This window comes from Zalophus californianus, chromosome 8 (assembly GCF_009762305.2).
Source record: "Zalophus californianus isolate mZalCal1 chromosome 8, mZalCal1.pri.v2, whole genome shotgun sequence".
Lineage (NCBI taxonomy): Eukaryota > Metazoa > Chordata > Mammalia > Carnivora > Otariidae > Zalophus > Zalophus californianus.
This window is the reverse complement of record NC_045602.1, coordinates 114,204,350-114,221,427: the sequence shown is the minus strand read 5'-3', so window position 1 is coordinate 114,221,427 and position 17,078 is coordinate 114,204,350.

Below are 17,078 nucleotides of genomic sequence, written 5' to 3'. Positions count from 1 at the left end.
CAAGCCTTCATTCGCCCACTGAGTCGTCCCTTCTTGGGCACTGAAGAGTCCACTGGCCCAGGGGTCCCTTTCTCCATCTATCCATCCATCCATCCATCCATGCATCCATCCATCAATCCACCTATCCATCCATTTATCCATCGTCCATACATCCATCCATTTACCCACTCACTCATCCATCCATCCATCCATCCACCTGCCCATCCATCCATCCATCCACCCATCCATGCATCCATCATCCATCCATCTTTCTTTTCTGTGCTTCTCAGCACCTACTGTGTATCAGACTGAGTGTTGAGACCCAGGGTCCAGAAAGCCCAGCATTCATCGAACTCTCACTAGGAATCCGGAAGTCTGGTTTCAGTTAGAGAATCTTAGCAAGGCTGGAAGGGGCCAGAGAGGTCAGAGGCCAGATGCCATTGCTCCAGGGGCATTGAGGCCAGGAGAAGCTCAGGTCCCCACCCATGGTTACATGGCCAGGAAGCAGGAGGATGGGGCTTGGAACCTGAGAGCCCGCATGCCTCCCTCCCACTGCAGCCCTTTTGCAGGCTTCCTGGAGGTCCTGCCTGGGACCGGTCAATCCCCACAGAGGCCCCGCAGCTGGGAGGGAAGCAACCTTCCTGGGTCCACAGCCCCCTCCTTGCAGATCTCCTTGTCCCACCCCTCACCCCCCCCAATGGCTGCAGGAGGGGTCTGGCTGGGAAAGTGCTTCTGTGCCACCCAGAGGGCCCCCGGGATGCTGATTCATGGCTCACAGGAGCTGCCGGTTAAATATGCAGAGCTTGGCTATGGTCTGTGCCTGTCTCTTTAAGGAGGGCTTGGGCCTCCTTACCCAACCAGCATTCCCTGAGGACTAGGAACTGGGCAGGGCTGGTGTCTCCTGGGTATAGACCTAGTGACTCCAACCTGTTAAGACAGCCTGAGATGGGACCACAGGTCCCTGTGTGGGACAGGGAGGCACCCCCAGCTCAGAAGGGCCTTCCTTTTCCCAGGATCACACCCCCAGGAAGGAAGGGAGCCTGGATCCCAGACCAGGCAACGGGACTGCAAAGCTTGGGTCTGTGGTGCCCAGGAGATCCTTGGCAAGGCTAACTTACTGTCCAGTTTGCATGAGGCTGAGAGGGTAAACCAGGGCTAGTTGGTCACCGTATTACGAGCACGCCATCAAGGCCAGAACAATCCCCAGGCCGATAACTCCTGGGTCCCAGGGGCGGCCCCACCCGGGACAAGTGTGACCTCGGGCAGATCCTCTGATCTCCGAAATTCCACCTCCTCAACTGTGAGGCCGTGGCCATCGCTCGGCCTCCCTCCAACTGGGGGGAGCTTCCGGGCTGCCCAGACCGATCCTTCATTTGAATCGGTTTCTGTGCGCTGGGGTCAGATGTCCTTGGGGACCTCTGGATCCTGGGGTCAGATGTCCTTGGGGACCTCTGGATCCTGGGGTCAGACGTCCTTGGGGACCTCTGGATCGGCCAGTGTGAGGAAGGGGATTCATTGATTCACGCAGCACAGGGCCTGGCACGTAAGAGGTGCTTGGTGCCTACTGAAGGAATGCATGCAGTCTTGCATAAATGAATGGACAGAGAGTTTAACGTTTGTCTGTGCCTCCTCCGTGCCCAGAGCTGGCAGCACAGAAGCACCAGACGCGGCTCTGACATCAAGAGGTCCTCCTCAGGGGGAGGGGAGATGGGAGAAGAAGAGGCGGTGCTCTGAGTGGCCCTGTTTTGACCTCCTGGGCTATAGTACTGCCAGCCAGGGGAACTTAAGATCGCTTTACTGCTCTGGGTCTCCGTATTCCCCATCTGAGCCCAGCATTCAAAGCATCCTCCTTACAGGGTTGAAAGAAGTAACTCAGCAAATGCACGTAGAGCCCAGCACCTGCACCGTGGTGGTCTCACTTTTGCAATTGTTGTGTGAGGGAAGCAGATGGGGGACAGGGGAGAAGTTGCCAGCAGGAGGGGGCAGGGGCAAGGGGAGAGCCAGGAACCTACAAGGGTGACCTTGGGGAAGGCGCCTCTCCTCTGTCCCCAGCTGCTACAGAGGAAGTCAGAAGCGGTAGTTCTCAGACCTCTGGGGGCTGCCGGCCTGGGTCTGCGCTGAGTCTTCAGGAAGCTGAGATCCCTGCCTTGGGGGGGCCGGGGAGGGTGCAGGGGGTGGCAGGGAGGGGGTGGGTGGCCCTTCCTGGCAAAAGCCCTTCTGCCCTGCCCACAGCTCATCAGGGCCGGGGGTGGATCCAAGGACAAATCACACAACTGGTCACTGCTGAGCAGCCTCCAGCCTTTGCACGAGACCATGCTCTGTAGGTGATGAAGCCAGCTACCTGACGAGCCAGGGCGGGGCACCCGTTTCCTGTCCCAGAGCCACCTCTGCTCCAACCCTGTCCCACACAGAGCCCCTTCAGCTCTGCCGGGGAGGCGCTCCTCTCCTCCGTAGGCAGATGGGGGGGGTCCCCATCCCCAGGGAAGCCGGTGGGTCCCCTGTGGTGCCCAGTAAGCAGGCAGAGCAGAGAGGCCAGGTCTTAGGCACCAGTCTCCACCCTCTGCTTCCTGGGCTCCAGGAGACCCACGGGGACAGGGGCAGATGACAGGGCTTCTCCCCCAGGCCACAGAGGCATTGGGCGTTATCACAGCCCGGCACTCATGTCAGTTGACCCACCGCCCCCGGGCTCCCGTGCTCAAGGTTACGAGTGCCTGCTCTGTCCCATGGCTCCTGGAAGCCGCATGGCCTAGCCCATCCATTGTGCAGAGGCCAAGTGGCTCTGGCGGACTCCCCTCCACCTGGGGAGGTGGACAGGGCTGATGGTGAACGGACCAGGCAAGGGGCCTGCGGCCGGCCCCGGTGCTGGGTGGGCAGGGGTCCTGAGCCACTTCTGGGCACCTGCTCCCTCACTCGGCCTCGTTTGCCATAATTATCCAGCCATCCCCTTCAAATGTACGGCAACCATAGCAACAGACAGATGTTCTGTCCCAGCCACAGTCCACAGTGAGCCAGGAGGCGGCAGCACAAAATTTAACCCCTTCCAGCTCAGGCAGGCAAGGGCAAGAGTGGACTATGGGCCCAGAGGCCCTAGTCAGATGTTCAACCTCACTGGACCCCATCCTGTGGGACTCGGTGACTCCTGAGGACCCATTCACCTTAGACACTCACTTCCCTGTTTGCTCCCTTCTATCCTTTCCACTCCCTTCTCCCTTCTCCTCGGAACCGAAAGATAGTGGGGAGGAAGAGAGGTCCTATATGAAAGGCAGGGGCAGGCCTGGCTGAACCTTGGGTGCTTGAGCACTGGACACAGTGTCAGGCGAGCGGAGCTGGGCTCCTGCCTTAGCTCTGCCTCTGGTTTGCTGTGTGACCTCGGGCAAGGGACTCAACTTCTCTGAACCTCAGTTGCTACCTATGTACAATGAGGGGGGCAGACTCTCATTCCACAACTATTTATTGATCATCGATTGTGCACCAGGCCCTATGGCAGGCCCTGAGGAGACTCCAAGGAACAAGATACATGGGGTGTTCACGCCCCAATGTCAGGATGGGGACACTGACAATAGAAGGGAACAACGCACAGGCTGACCTCAAAGTGCTCTCTGATGGAGAGTAAGAGGCGGTGGGGGCTGAGCTGCTTTAGACGGGGGGGGGGGGGGGGTCAGGGAAGGCCTCTGAGGAGGTGACACTTGAGCTGAGGCCCGAGGCTGAGCGGATCCAGCCACACAGCACTGGGGGAAGAGAATCCCTGGCAGAGGGACCAGCAAGGGCAAAAGCCTGTGTGTGTGCGGGCGGGGGCGGGGGAGGCGGTGAGCGAGCATGGCCTCCACTGTCTGGGAGTAGCAAGGAAGCCCAAAAGCCCGAGTAGTCATCAGGGCGTAAGTGCAGAGGCAAGAGGAGGGGAAAAGTTGAGGTCCTAGCCGGATTCGGTCCCATAATGCCTGGTGGGCCCGCCTGCCCTGGGAAGGTTCTGAGCTGGGGCCACCTGGTCCGACTTCTGCACAGTTTCAAGGCCTTGGCTGTGATGTCTCCTGTCCTAGACAGTCACCCTCAGCTCCAGCAAATCAGGCCTCTCAAGGGGGCAGGGGACAACGGCTCCAGCTGCCCCCCCAGCTGGCCTCTCGTTCAGTCGCTCACTCGCTGGGCTTGGTCCCAGAGGCCATGGGGCTGAGCCAACACCTCTTGGCTCCTCACCCAACCTGGGTTAGCTATTAATGAGCAGAGCACAGGTGAGCCCCAAGAGTGACTGGGGGGAGCCCCACCTGGGGAGGAGGCCCCATATCCCAGCAGGCCTGAGTCCAGACCCACCTCTGCCACTTCCTTGTTTTGTGGCCTTGGATCAGTCACTTAGCTTCCCTGAGCCTCCACTGACCCTCTTGGAAAGGGCGTAGGAAGGTTTCTCCCCTGGCCCCCACCCAGCCCGCTGTCCTCTGGCTCCCTCAGCTCTGGCCTCACTTGCTGTTTGGTGACACTCCGACCTCAGCCTGTCTCAGGGCCTTTGCAACTGACTACTTCCTCCACCTGGAACATTCTTCCTCAGGCTCAGTCTTCACGTCCTGAGTCTCCGCTCTTGCTGCCTCCTCAGAGAGGCCTCCGAGACCACCCCAGCCGAAACAGAGCCACCCCATCACTCTGTATCTCTGTGGCGCTTGATGGTCTAGTCCTTCTAGATGGTACTCCTTCATTCAGCACCTACTTCCTCTGTGCCAGGCACTGTCCTAGGTGCTGGGAGAGAGCAGGTGACAGTCCCTGCCTGCCCTTCTCAGAGGGCACATTCTAGTGGGGGACACAGATGAAGACAAAGGAAGTGGTGAGAGGGTGGGGAATTCGGTGGCAGGAGGGTGGTCAGGGGCCTCACAGAGACAGCGGCTGAGGACCAGGAACCTGGAGAAGCCGAGGCAGAGTTGGCCGATCTGTGGGAAAGATGTCAAGGCGGAGGCCCTGAGGAGGCGGGTCCTCGTTGATGCTCTGCTCCTGGCACCCCGCACACAGGCGGGGCTTCACGGAAGCCCGGAGCCCTCGCTGCCCTGAGCGGGCTGCTGGGGGAGGTGGGCTGCTGCCGAGCTCCTTGTCTGCGGCGGGGGTGGGGTGGGGTGGGGGGTGGGCACTGCGCACCTGCCCTCAGGGAGCACACGTCTGAGCCCGGGAGGCGGGAGAGCCTGCGGAGAGCCCTCCTGTGGGCGCAGGGAGGGAAGAGGCAGGCCAGTGGCCGGGTCTGGTCTTGCGGGGTCTCTCGTGCCAGGCAGGGAATGGGGACGTTATCCTGAGGGCCGAGGGCAGCCGTTGGAGGCTCGGGTGGGTGGATGACGTGATTAGATCCAGGCTTCGGAAAGCCCTCTGCCCCCCCCCCCCCCCCCCCCCCCCCCCCCGCCAAGGAGAATGGAGGATCTGAGTGGGGCCAGGGGGACGGCTGGAGGCAGGGAGACGGTGGGGAGCACGGAAGGGGCCCTGGAAGGCCTCCAGAGGGCCCAGCGCGGCTGGACACCTGGGCCGCATTTATCCCCAGCAGACTCAGGCTCTCACACAAGCCCTCCTCCCGCTCGCTTCTTCCACAGGCTTATCGGAGCTCCTGACGGCCAGGCCCTGCTGGAGGCCCTGCTGGAGGCCCCAGGGGAGGCCCAGGGGAGGCCGCAGGAGAGCCTGAGCCCAGGACCAATCCCTGCCCTCCTGGGAGGGACCAGCTCTAAACACAGTAAGTGAAACACAGGGTGTGTGAGACTGTGGTAAGTGTGAAGGGGAAAGAGAGAAAATGGGGGGAGACAGAGAGGGGCAGGTGGCAGGTCGAAATTGTGGATCAGGCCCCAGGGAAGGCCTCCCCAGGAGGACACTTATTCCTGCATGAATGCTGCTGGGGCGAGAATGTTCCAGGAAGCCAACACGGTGCAGCAGGAGCAGGAGTTGGGCGGCCCCGGGCAGAAGGAGGGAGACAGCCCGAGGGCTGCAGAGCTTGCGGGGCCTGAAGGGCTTCACAAAGACTGGGGCTTCTCTGTGGGCGCACCACGGTGGGCCTGCGAGCTCCCGGCTCCGGAGGCTCTGCGGGACTCTCCTTGGAGTAGGGTCCCTCTGGCTGCCACGTGAAGAATAGACTGCAGGCCGCAGGGCAGGAGGTGGCTGGCGGGAGGGGGGGGCGGGGGGGCCGATCCGGATGGAGGCTGGTCCAGGGGGAGGCAAGGGGCTGGCGAGGGCTGCTGGAAACGGAGATGAAACAAGAAGTTGGAGCCAGCAGGACCTGCTGGTGCTGCCCATGTGGGATCTCTCTCTCTCTCTCTCTCTCTCTCTCTCACACACACACACACACACACAGACAGAGCCGGAGTCAGGGAGGAAGGAGTTCAGGATGTCAGCCAGGGTTTTGGCAAGGGCCGTGGGAAGACTGGAGTTGCCATTCACTGGGATGAAGAAGGTTGCGGGTGGAACAGGTCAATGTGCAAATATCAGGAGATCAGATGGGAACAAGGTCAGCTAGAGAGGCTGGGAGGAGCTGCGGGGCTCCAGGGAGGTGTCCAGGTTGGCGGTCTCGGCGTGGGGCTCGGGGTTACCAGGGAGGAAGGTAGACGGAAGGAACAGGCCCGGGGCCCCCCACCCTGAGAGGCGGGGGTGAGATGGCAGAAGCAGCAGAAAAGAGCTGAGGAGAGGCAGCCAGGGAAGTAGAGGCAAATAGAACATCCTGACAGCCAGCAAGGAAAGTGTTCCAGGAGGGCAGCTGCATCGTAGGCCGCCGGGGTGGAGGTCCAGGGCAGTAGGGGCTGAGAGATGGCCCTGGTGTAGCCATGCCCAGGTCCTTGGTCTCCTGGGAGGGGAGGTGAAAGGCTGAGGGCAGCGGGTTCAAGGGAAGAGAGGGGGCCACGAGGAAGGACACGCTTTCAAGGAGCTCCCGTGCAGGGTGGGAGAGAGTACGGGACAGCAGCGAGGGGATGCGGCCTCCAAGAGAAAACCCAGCAGTCTGTATGTTGCTCGGGGTGAGTGGGTAGAGAGGGAAATGCTGATGAGTTCTAAGAGGGGAGAGTTGCTGGAGCAATGTCTCAGGGAACACAGAGGGACCACATCCCTGAATCATCCCACCGACGCTGGGAGGCAAGCGATGCTACTGTTTCCATTTCACAGACGTGGAAACTGCAGCCCAGAGAGGTTGGTTCTCCGGGCCCAGGTCACACAGCCAGGAGTGATGGCGAATCTCCACAACTCTGCCATACCCTTCATAGGTGGGGCTGTTATCCTGGTTGACAGATAAGGCCCAGAGAGCTTCAGTCATTAATCACAGCTCACAGAGCAGGTTAGGGGCCTGGTTAGGAGGTGGCTTTGACCAGATGTTGAGGGAGGGGCAGCTGGAGGTATCAGGAGTGACTCTGGTACCCAGCGCAGTTGCCTGGAGGCTTCTCCCTGGGCTGGGGACTGGGAGAGGAGCAGGTTTTTAGAAGATGTTGAGCTCAGCCTGGGATGTGCACGAGTTTTCCCATGTAGAAAATGGGGCATGGTGCTGAGCTCACCGAGTCATTGAGACTCAAATGAGTAGATGTAGGTAAAGCCCTTAGAATAGGGCCCAGCACCCAATAAACGCCATGTAGTGTGTCTGTTCTCGTTATTCTGAGCTGTCTGGCTGGAGGCACAGTGAGACTTCCATTCAGAACTGTGCACCAGCAGCTGGCTCATGGGAGAGCCCAGCAGCACGAGTGGGCTGATGGGAAACTCAGGGCCACACAGACCCTTTGGGATCCTTCCTGGAGAAGCCTCAGCTCTGTGGTAGTCCCTGGGTTTGAAAGCCCAGCCTCCAAGGGACCCAGGGAGCCCTTAAGAAGCTCCAAGGGTGGAGGCTCTGGGGGAAAGACCTTTTGCTTCTGGAAGCCTGAGGTCTTCGTCTATAGGATGAGCGGCCTCACTCTCACTTTGTGGACACGCGGTGACTGTAAGATGTGCTGACTGAGCCCTGGGACTGAAAATCAGGAGGGCTGGGCACCTACCTGCTCTGCCCTAATGTGCTGTGTGATCTTGGACAAGTAGCCTAACCTCTCTGGGCTTTATCTGTAAAACCTGGATGATGTACATGTTCTTGCAGACTGATGACTCCATCATTCTTTTTTTTAATTAATTTATTTTTATTAACATATAATAAAGGGGGTACAGGTCTGTGATTCATTAATCTTACACAATTCACAGCGCTCACCATAGCACACAACCACCCCAGTGTCCATCACCCAGCCACCCCATCCCTCCCACCCCCCATCCACTCCAGCAACCCTCAGTCTGTTTCCTGAGATTAAGAGTCTCTTATGGTTTGTCTCCCTCTCTGGTTTCATCTTGTTTCATTTTTTTCTCTCTTCCCCAATGATCCTTTGCCTTGTTTCTCAAATTCCACGTATCAGTGAGATCATATGGTAATTGTCTTTCTCTGATTGACTTATTTTGCTTAGCATAATACCCTCTAGTTCCATCCATGTCGTCGCAAATGGCAAGATCTCAATTTTTTTGATGGCTGCGTAATATTCCATTGTATATATAAACCACATCTTCTTTATCCATTCATTTGTTGATGGACATCTGGGCTCTTTGACTCCATCATTCTTTAGAGCTTCCTGATTTCATTAGGTGGCAAGCCCCCAGCTACCCTTGGGGAATTTTCCAGCTTTGAAGGCCTGTTTCTCATCAGAGCAGGACAGGGGCTGGAACAAGCAGAATGCAAGCCCCCCTGGGTCTGAAGGATCCCACTTTGGGGCAGCCCTGCCCCAGGCACACTCTGAGGCATCTGGGGTAGCATGTCGGTTGGCCTGTGTTTCATTGATCCAGAACAGAGAAGCTGTGGGGCCTATTTTCCAAGGGTCCCCATTTTATGAATGAGTAAACTGGAGCCTCAGAGGAAATATAACTCACCTACCCTCAGAGCCCTCCTCTTGCCACAACTCCAGGCCACCCTGAGGTGCTGGCTCTCAGGGTGCAGATATCAGACCCTCAAGGGTGTACATAAGCCTCTGCCCTCGTCCCCCCATTCAGTCCCAGGCTGTGGCATCTCCCACATGTCAGGCCTTGTACTGGGCACTGGGGACACTAAGAGGACTCAGATGGGGTCCTTGCCTCCTCTGGTGGAAAAGACACATGTGAACAGAAACACAGACGTTAAAGAGGAGAGAGTCATTCTGATCTAAGGATCTGGGGAGGCTTCCTGGAGGAGGAGGCACTGCAGTGGGTCTGGAATACCAACGGTAACTATTACCATCTTTGGAACAACAGCCTCGGGCTTCAGGACACGGTCTTACTGTACCTTTCCAGTCCCCAATACCTTAGTCCCATTTTAGAGATGAGAAGAGTGAGTGTCAGAGAGCTGACATAACAGGTCCAGGGGCACATGCTTGTGAGAGGGGCCTGAGCCCATCCCCGAGACCCACCCTTCCTGGGCTGAGGAGGCAGGGGAAGACTCCCTACCCCAACAGCCTCAACCCAGGAGGCCCAGGTCTCCCCCTGGCCATGTCCCCAGCACCCAGTTTCACTTCCCAAAACACAGACCTATTTTGGATCCTGCTGACTTCCTTTCTCACTCATGGCCGTTCAGGCTCTGAGGACCGGGCAACTGTAGAATGGACCTGGTGCCCCTGGGCCTTTCCCAATGCCCCTCTTACACCACCGCCCTGGAGCCCTCTCCCTGCTGGGCGCCGTGGCTCCTCGGGGAGGGCTGGCCACACGGGCTGGCAGGAGCCGCTCGGCCCCCCCCCCCCCCCCCCCGCCACAGCCTCTGCTTCCAGCCTGCTCCCAGCCCAAGCCACCACCGGGGTCCAGGTCCCAGCCCCACGGTGTCCTGGCCCCATGACCTCAGGCGGCTCTCCATCCTCCCTGAGCCTCTGTTCCCTCCTCCCGTGAGAGGAGATTAAGGCGGCCTCCCACCTTGTTAGAACCACACGAATTTAACCACTGTGGCCTGGACACCGCTCTTGGCCCCGGTGATTCCAAGACTCTTGCCCTGGGGAAGCTGAAGCCCTGATGTGGGGTGAGGCGGTCGAGGGGGCAGAGAACGAGCCACAGCATGGGCCTAGTAAATAGTGTCTTGGAATCTTAGAAAGTGAGGTGAATTACGGAGAAAACGAAGCTGAGAAAGGGATGTGTGAGTGGGGGGAGAAGGGATTGTCATTTTTAACTAGGGTGGTGGTCCCGGGAGCCTGAGAAGGTGACATCGGATGACCTGGAGGGGGTGATGGAGCCGGCCCTGCAGAGCCCCGGGAAGGGGGCAGCACGGGCAAATACCATGGGGCACGAACACCGACTCGGCCAGGAGGAGAGAGGGGGACGCACTGGGGACCACAGGGCCGGACAGGCACAGGGAGGCCAGGACATGAAGGGTCAAGGTCAAGGTCAGCACTTCACTCAGAGGGAGGCGGGGAGCCACAAGAGGCCTCAGAGCAGGGGAGGGACAGTTTCCCTCCAGCTGTCTTTCGGAGGGTACACTGTGGGCCAGGGTGGGGGCGGGGGCGTGCGGCAGCAGGGCAGGGAGAAGTGGTCAGATTCTGGTTTTATCTCGAAGGTGAGCTGAAGAGGTTTGCTGACGCGTCAGGTGGCAGGGCGAGAGACAGGAGGGTGGAGAGTAAGGGTGACTCCAGGCTTTCTGGCTGAGCAATGGGAAGAATGGAGTTGGTGTTTCCTGAGAGGGGGAGGCAGTGGGAAGGACCAATTTGGGAGTGGAAATCGGGACCTCAGGCTTGGAGTGGTGATGCGGAGTCGGCAGGTGGGCCAGAAGGTCTGGAAGTTGGGAAACAGGAACAGTGCCCGTGTCGTCTCCCAGGCCTCCCTATGCCCCTCCTGCCCTCCTGCAGGCCCAGTGCTGGATAGACCTTTCTGGTCCAATCACTTCCCATTGCTGTGGCCTAGAGCCCAAATTCCTTGCCTGGTCTGGCCTGAGCCCCCCTCTCCAGCTTCATCTCCCTTCAGCCTATTGGCCTTAGTTCATATTTTGTGCCGGCCTCAGGGCCTTTGTATTTGCCCTGCTGGGTTCTGGTCTGTGCCTTACCTGCCTGGTGGCCCTGGATGTAGCTCATCCTTTTTCTGGGCCTCAGTTTCTCCATCTGTAAAAGGGGTAGCTTGGAGTCCGTGAGCCCTAATGAGGGTCCTTAAGTTTCCACTCTTGGGAGCTTTGGGAGCCACAGAGAAGCTACCCTTCTTTGCTCTGTTTCTGCCTGGTGAGACCCTGGGCAAGATGCTTCATGTTCTCCATTCCCTTCGGTCTCACCTGCCTTCCAGGGTCTGCTGCAGGTGCTGGCTGCTGGAGGAGGGACACATGGTCCCTGGGATCCCGTCCCTGGAGGAGAGGAACGTTTCAGACAGACCTGTGCGGCCTGGGGCAAGACCTTCCGCACTCAGAGCCTCACCTGCAGAGTGGTGCTCCTGATTGCCGAGAGGCCCAGCGACAGCAGAATGCCTGGCACACCACCCATTCGACAGAGCTTACCCAGGAGGCACTAGGCAATTGGTGTGATTACCAAGTCAGCTACCCCCAGGATCCCGCCCCAGGGGAGATGGGGGCTCTAGCTGTGCGTTCCCCTGGCACACACTGCCCAGGTTCTCCTTGGCTTGCGAAGCCCACCCATCCCAGGGCCTCCCTCTAGGACTCCACCCAGGCTGGCCACTCTAAGGATGAGTTGGAATCAATCAGGTGAACTCATGGCAAGAGGGGAAGGGTTTGGGCAAAGGCCCTGGGGTGGGAGGGAGTGACACATCCAGGGTCACACGTCTTGTGAGAGGGGCTTGAGCCCATTCCCAAGGCCCTGGCAAATTCAAGGAAGCAAAGGAAGGTCCGTGTATCCGGAACTGCCAGTGAGGGCTGGTGGGGAAGGTGGGAGAGCAGGGGTCAGACCTCCCTGGGTCAGTCATGGGTTTCCCAGTTTCAAGAGAGATGTGATCTTGGAAACCATCCAAACTCCTCATGATACAGATGGGAAAACTGAGATTCATTTGGGTAAGAGACATGGCCAAGGTCAAAGCAAGCTGGGGGCAGACCCAGGGTTAGAATCCGGGCTTTCTAACATCTGTCCGTGGCTCTTTCTGCAACTGGTGAGTGGCCCAAGAGAAGGGGGAAAAATAAATTGTTAACACCTACTATGTAGCACACACACGCACACACACACACACACACACACACACACACACACACACACCCATTCACACTTCACCGTGGGTCCCTGGGCCTTAGACCAGGACCATAGCCTTGGGAATCCCTTCCAAACAAGAAAGGAGAAGGAACGTAGGAGGTCATTTGATCCAGCCTCCTGCCACTGGCCTCAAGGCTTCATCTCACTGTCTTCATTTGAAATCCTCTGTAGTGAATAGAAATTATAATCCCCACCTTGTAGATGAGCAAACCAACAGGAGAAAATGAGGCACTGACCTAAAGTCCCACAGTAATCATCAGCCAAAGCTGTCTTGACTCCTAATTGAATATTCTTTCCAAGGTCATACACAGCCCAGGTTTGTGCTATCTGGCAGGAGGAAGTCCTTCCTGTTGTCTAGCTGAAATCTCTCCTGCTTTGCTACATCAGCCTCCCCTTGTCCGGATGCCTGAAGATGTGGAGAAGCACTGTGATCCACCTCATGGTCCTTGTCCATTATTGTGGAGGGGACGGAGCTGGGGGCAGGAGACTCAGAGGCAGACTCCACTCACCCCCCCATGAATCTGAACCCATGAAGCTCCTTTGCTTGGTAGGGTGGGGTAGGTAGCCAGACCACTTGCCATTAGGGCCTTCCCTCTAAGGGAAGGTTCTGGGAAACCTCTGGAAAGAATTCCCTGGGGAATAAGTCCTTCTGGATCACCCCAAGGACACACACTCTCCCCAGGATGCAGCTGTCGGGGAACTGAGCTCGCGGCCAGCAACCGGCAGAACCCAAGGCCTCGGATCCACCCCCGTGGCCAGAGGCAGCCTTGCATTTCCTCCACACACATGCCTGTTAGACTTGCTTGTCAGAAACCACTCAACAAAATCCAATTTATGGAGCCAATATGAAGTGGGGGAAAATGCCTCTAAACAAAAATGTCTTTTTCAAATCCAGGAGGACGAAGAGTTGGACATCTGGATGAGCAGGCCCGGTGCTAAGACCTGTATTCAAACCCTGCGGAGGTCAGCTTGGGCTGGACCTAGCATCTGGTTGGCCTCTTTCTCCAGAGAGACCCACAGCTCCCCCAAGGTGTCAGTGCTCAGCGTGCCCAGTACTTCCTGAGAAAGCTGAGGTCATAGAGACGCTGGTGGCAACGTATTGAGGGCCTACTGTGCACTGGCCACTGTGCTAAGTGCTTCTAGGTGGACCACTTCCCTGGAACCCTCACAGCTACCCCATGAGGCGGGTGTTGCTATGGTCAACACCATACCAATGAGGAAATGGAAACTCAGAGAGGCTAAGTCACTTGGCCAAGGTCATACAGTTAGTGAGAGGGGGTAGAACACTCAAATGCAGGCAGTCTGGCTCCAGAGACCCTCACTCTTGACATTTTGCTACAGAGGTGACTGGTCCCAGGCGGGGGCCTGAGGTGTACAGGGGCAAATAGGCAGAGGAGAGAGCTGGGCCCCAGGCCCTGTTCTGCTGTCAACTGCCTGGATGAGCCCTTGTCTCTCTCTTGTCCCTCGTCATTCCTGAAATGGGGCAATTGGGTAAGATGATTTGAAGCTGGGACAGAGGTTCACAGTGCCCACGAGCACATTAAAGGTTCTGAGAAATTCTGAAGTAAAGAAAACCCAGTCAGTGGTTAACTGGAAGAGTTGACCAGCAGAAAGTGTTACCTAACGATTCACAACCTCAAGCTGAACTCCTATCAGTAAGTCAGTAAGTTGATGACTGTTAACGGGCCCTTTGGGAGATAAATGGACAGGACACGATCCTGTCTTTGAGGAGCTCCTTCTCTGGAGAGAAGGTAGCCAAGTCAAAGATAATGACCACACCGTATGGTCATTGCTCTGAAGGAGACCATCCGGGGAGCTTGAGGTGCTGGGGGAAGAGACCTCTCACCTTGCCTGAGGGTCAAGGGAAGTATGGCAGAGAAGTGAACAGTCAAATAGGCTTTTAAAGGATGAGTAGGAGTTCTCCAGAAGAGAATTAGAGAGGAAGGGCAGCCCCAGGGGTGGGAACAGAACATACGAGTCAGTCGTGTTAAGGGTTTGTTATTGCAGGGGATGGAGACTTCAGTGTGTCTGGCAGAGCCGGGGGGTGGGGGTGGTGGAGGGTGCTGGAACAAGACAGTGAAAGGCCTTGAATGCTAAGCCAAGGAGTTCATTGTGGGGCATAATAGAGGTCATAACTGAGAGAGGAGACCCTTTGGGTTGGGGTGGAGGGGAAAATCTATAGGCCAGGAGTCCAGTGAGGAGGCTGGTACTGCTGTCTGGGCCAGACCAGAGGAGACCCAAACTGCATTGAACAGATGGTCCATCTGACAAGGATCTTTGGTTTGTAAGAAATCCAGCACAAAGAGACCAAGATGAAAATGAAAAGGGCCTTCAAGCATGACTGAATCCAGGGGCTCAAGTAGTGCTGTCGGAAATCTGGCCACAGTCACTTTGGTCTAGGGGATGGGATGTCTTCGATGGCCAGTGTTCAGGTCAGTCATGCTCCAGCTACATGCTCCGAATATGGGGAAAGGGCAGTTTCTCAAAGGAACTTCAGATGACCGGGGAGAAAGATGTTGCTTGGCAGGTGAAAGTGACCGCTGACCACGGTGGCTGGTGAGCACTGCAGCTTTTTTTTTTATTTGACAGAGAGAGACACAGTGAGAGAGGGAACACAAGCAGGGGGAGTGAGAGAGGGAGAGGCAGGCTTCCCGCAGAGCAGGGAGCCCGATGTGGGGCTCGATCCCAGGACCCTGGGATCATGACCTGAGCCAAAGGCAGACGCTTAACCGACTGAGCCACCCAGGTGCCCCGAGCACTGCAGCTTTGACTGGAGGATGGGCCCTGGCCTCGCCCTGGCCTCTGAGGCTGAGGCATGCACCTGAGGGCTGTGGGGGTCAGGGTGGGCTTCACGGAGGAAGGAGCCTGGAAGGGAGGCTGGCAGTGAGTAGGACTGCGGTGGACCGAGTGGGCACGCCAGGAGGAAGGATCTGTGAGAACGAAGACACGGAGGGGAGAGTGAGCAGGATGTGTTCTGGAGCCAGTGAGCACGCCGAGCCCCGAGGGCTGATGAAAGGGGGGTGGAGGGAGGTGAAGCTGGGCCTGACGTCAGATGTGCTTATATGCCAGGCTCTCTCTGACCTAACCGGCCAGTCTCTTCGAATACCGAGGTCAGGGGGAAACAGTGGCTTCATTGCTCAATAACCTCCCATGGGTCCCCATGGTCAAAAGCCTGGCCAGGCATTCAGGGCCCCAGCATGCCCGTTGCCCCCTTACAGGGCGCCTACGCTCACCCAGGTGGCCATGCCCACCACACTCCAAACACACCATTCCCTTTCTACCTTCAAGCCTTTGCTCGGGATGTCTCCCTGCTCTGAATCACACTTCCTGTTTGTTATTTCCACCCATCATCTGAAAGCCAACTAGAGGCCTCAGCCTCATTCAGTGGAATGAGCCTCTACTCACTTCTTACTTTGAACTCCCAGAGCCCTTTAGTTAGTTAGTTAGTTAGTTAGTTAGTTAGTTAGTTGTTAGTTAGTTATTAGTTAGTTGTTAGTTAGTTTGTTTTTTACACACACCTTAACCCAACCTGCCTGGTGGGGGCAGGGTAGCAGTCTCATGTACCTGGGCCTTGGAGCTGGTCAGATCTGGGTTCAAATTCTCCCTGTGGCACTCACTATCTGTGTGACCTTGAGCACATCATTTGACCTCTCCTTGATGACAAATATAAAATATGAACAAGGCCTCATATGAGGCTTTGATGTGGTTATATGTAAAAAGTTCCTGGCATATAGGATCTCATGCAGTTCCCACCACTGTTTTTGTTGTTATTCAAATTAGAAATTATGTCCATCTCACCCTCTATGAGCTCAGGCCGGGTAGGGACCCACCTGGATTTTTTTCCCAGTCCCTCCGTGCCTGGCACATAGCAGAGGATTTGTAAGGGCTGACCTATCAGTTTTCCTGGACCACGCGGATCCATTCTCCCCATCCCGCTCTGCCGGCCTGAGACTGGGGGTAGGTCCCGCTGGCCCCACACCTGCTCCCCGAGGCTGACCCGGCGAGCTGCTAGGTGCCAGCATCCAGCATCAATAAATTACTGGCAAGTTCAAGTGACGAGACAGATCCAGTGTCAGCTTCCTCTGTGTCATGCAGGAAGGCTCAGGCCCAGGGGGTCCCCTCCATGAGCCTCTCCCACCAAGGGCACCATCAGAATAATAGAATTGCACCTACTGTGTGCCAGGCCCCATCTGGGCACTTCGCACTACATTTGACTGATGCCTCACGATGATTCTGCGAAGCAGGCACCGGCTCCATTTACACGTGGGGAAGCTGAGGCTTGATGAAGGGAAGTGACTAGCAATAGACAAAATTAATAACAAAGACAAGCCTCCTTCCTTTCTAATTTGACATAAATCTTCTTGGATCTCATTGCAATTTTAGTTATAATACACACACTACACACACACACACACACACACTTGGGGTTTCCTCAGTCATTTATTCAACAGCAACGTATGGAACACCTACTATGTGCCAGGCCATTGTGAGGACTTGGAGATACTGCCGTCGAGAGAGTCTCTGCCCTTTCGGAACATGCATCCCCGTGCATGAGATGAACAGAAACAAGAAAACAAATAAATCCCTAGACTGCAAGGTGGTGCTGGGTCTGTGGAGATGAACAGAGCAGGGCAAGGGGATAGAATCACTGCGGGGGTGGGGGTGGGCTATTTTGAAAAGGGCAGTCAAGGAGGGCTCCTCTGGGGAGGTGACATTTGAATGAAATTTCTTGTCTCTTGACGCTTTCATTTCTGGAGAAGGGAGATGCTGGACTCAAAAGATTTTCAAGCTCTGTGAGGCAGGCAGAACACTTTCCAGTGGACTGCGGTTCCACGGGCACCATGGCATGGGCCGTTGTGGGTGTGGAGACGTTATTCTGTTTCCTCTGCTCTTTGCCCTGAACACCTCTGTCCTAGGAGCCCTTGGGTAGGGCTTCTCAGCGATGCTCAACCGAGTCTCCCTGCCCTGTGTTCCCGT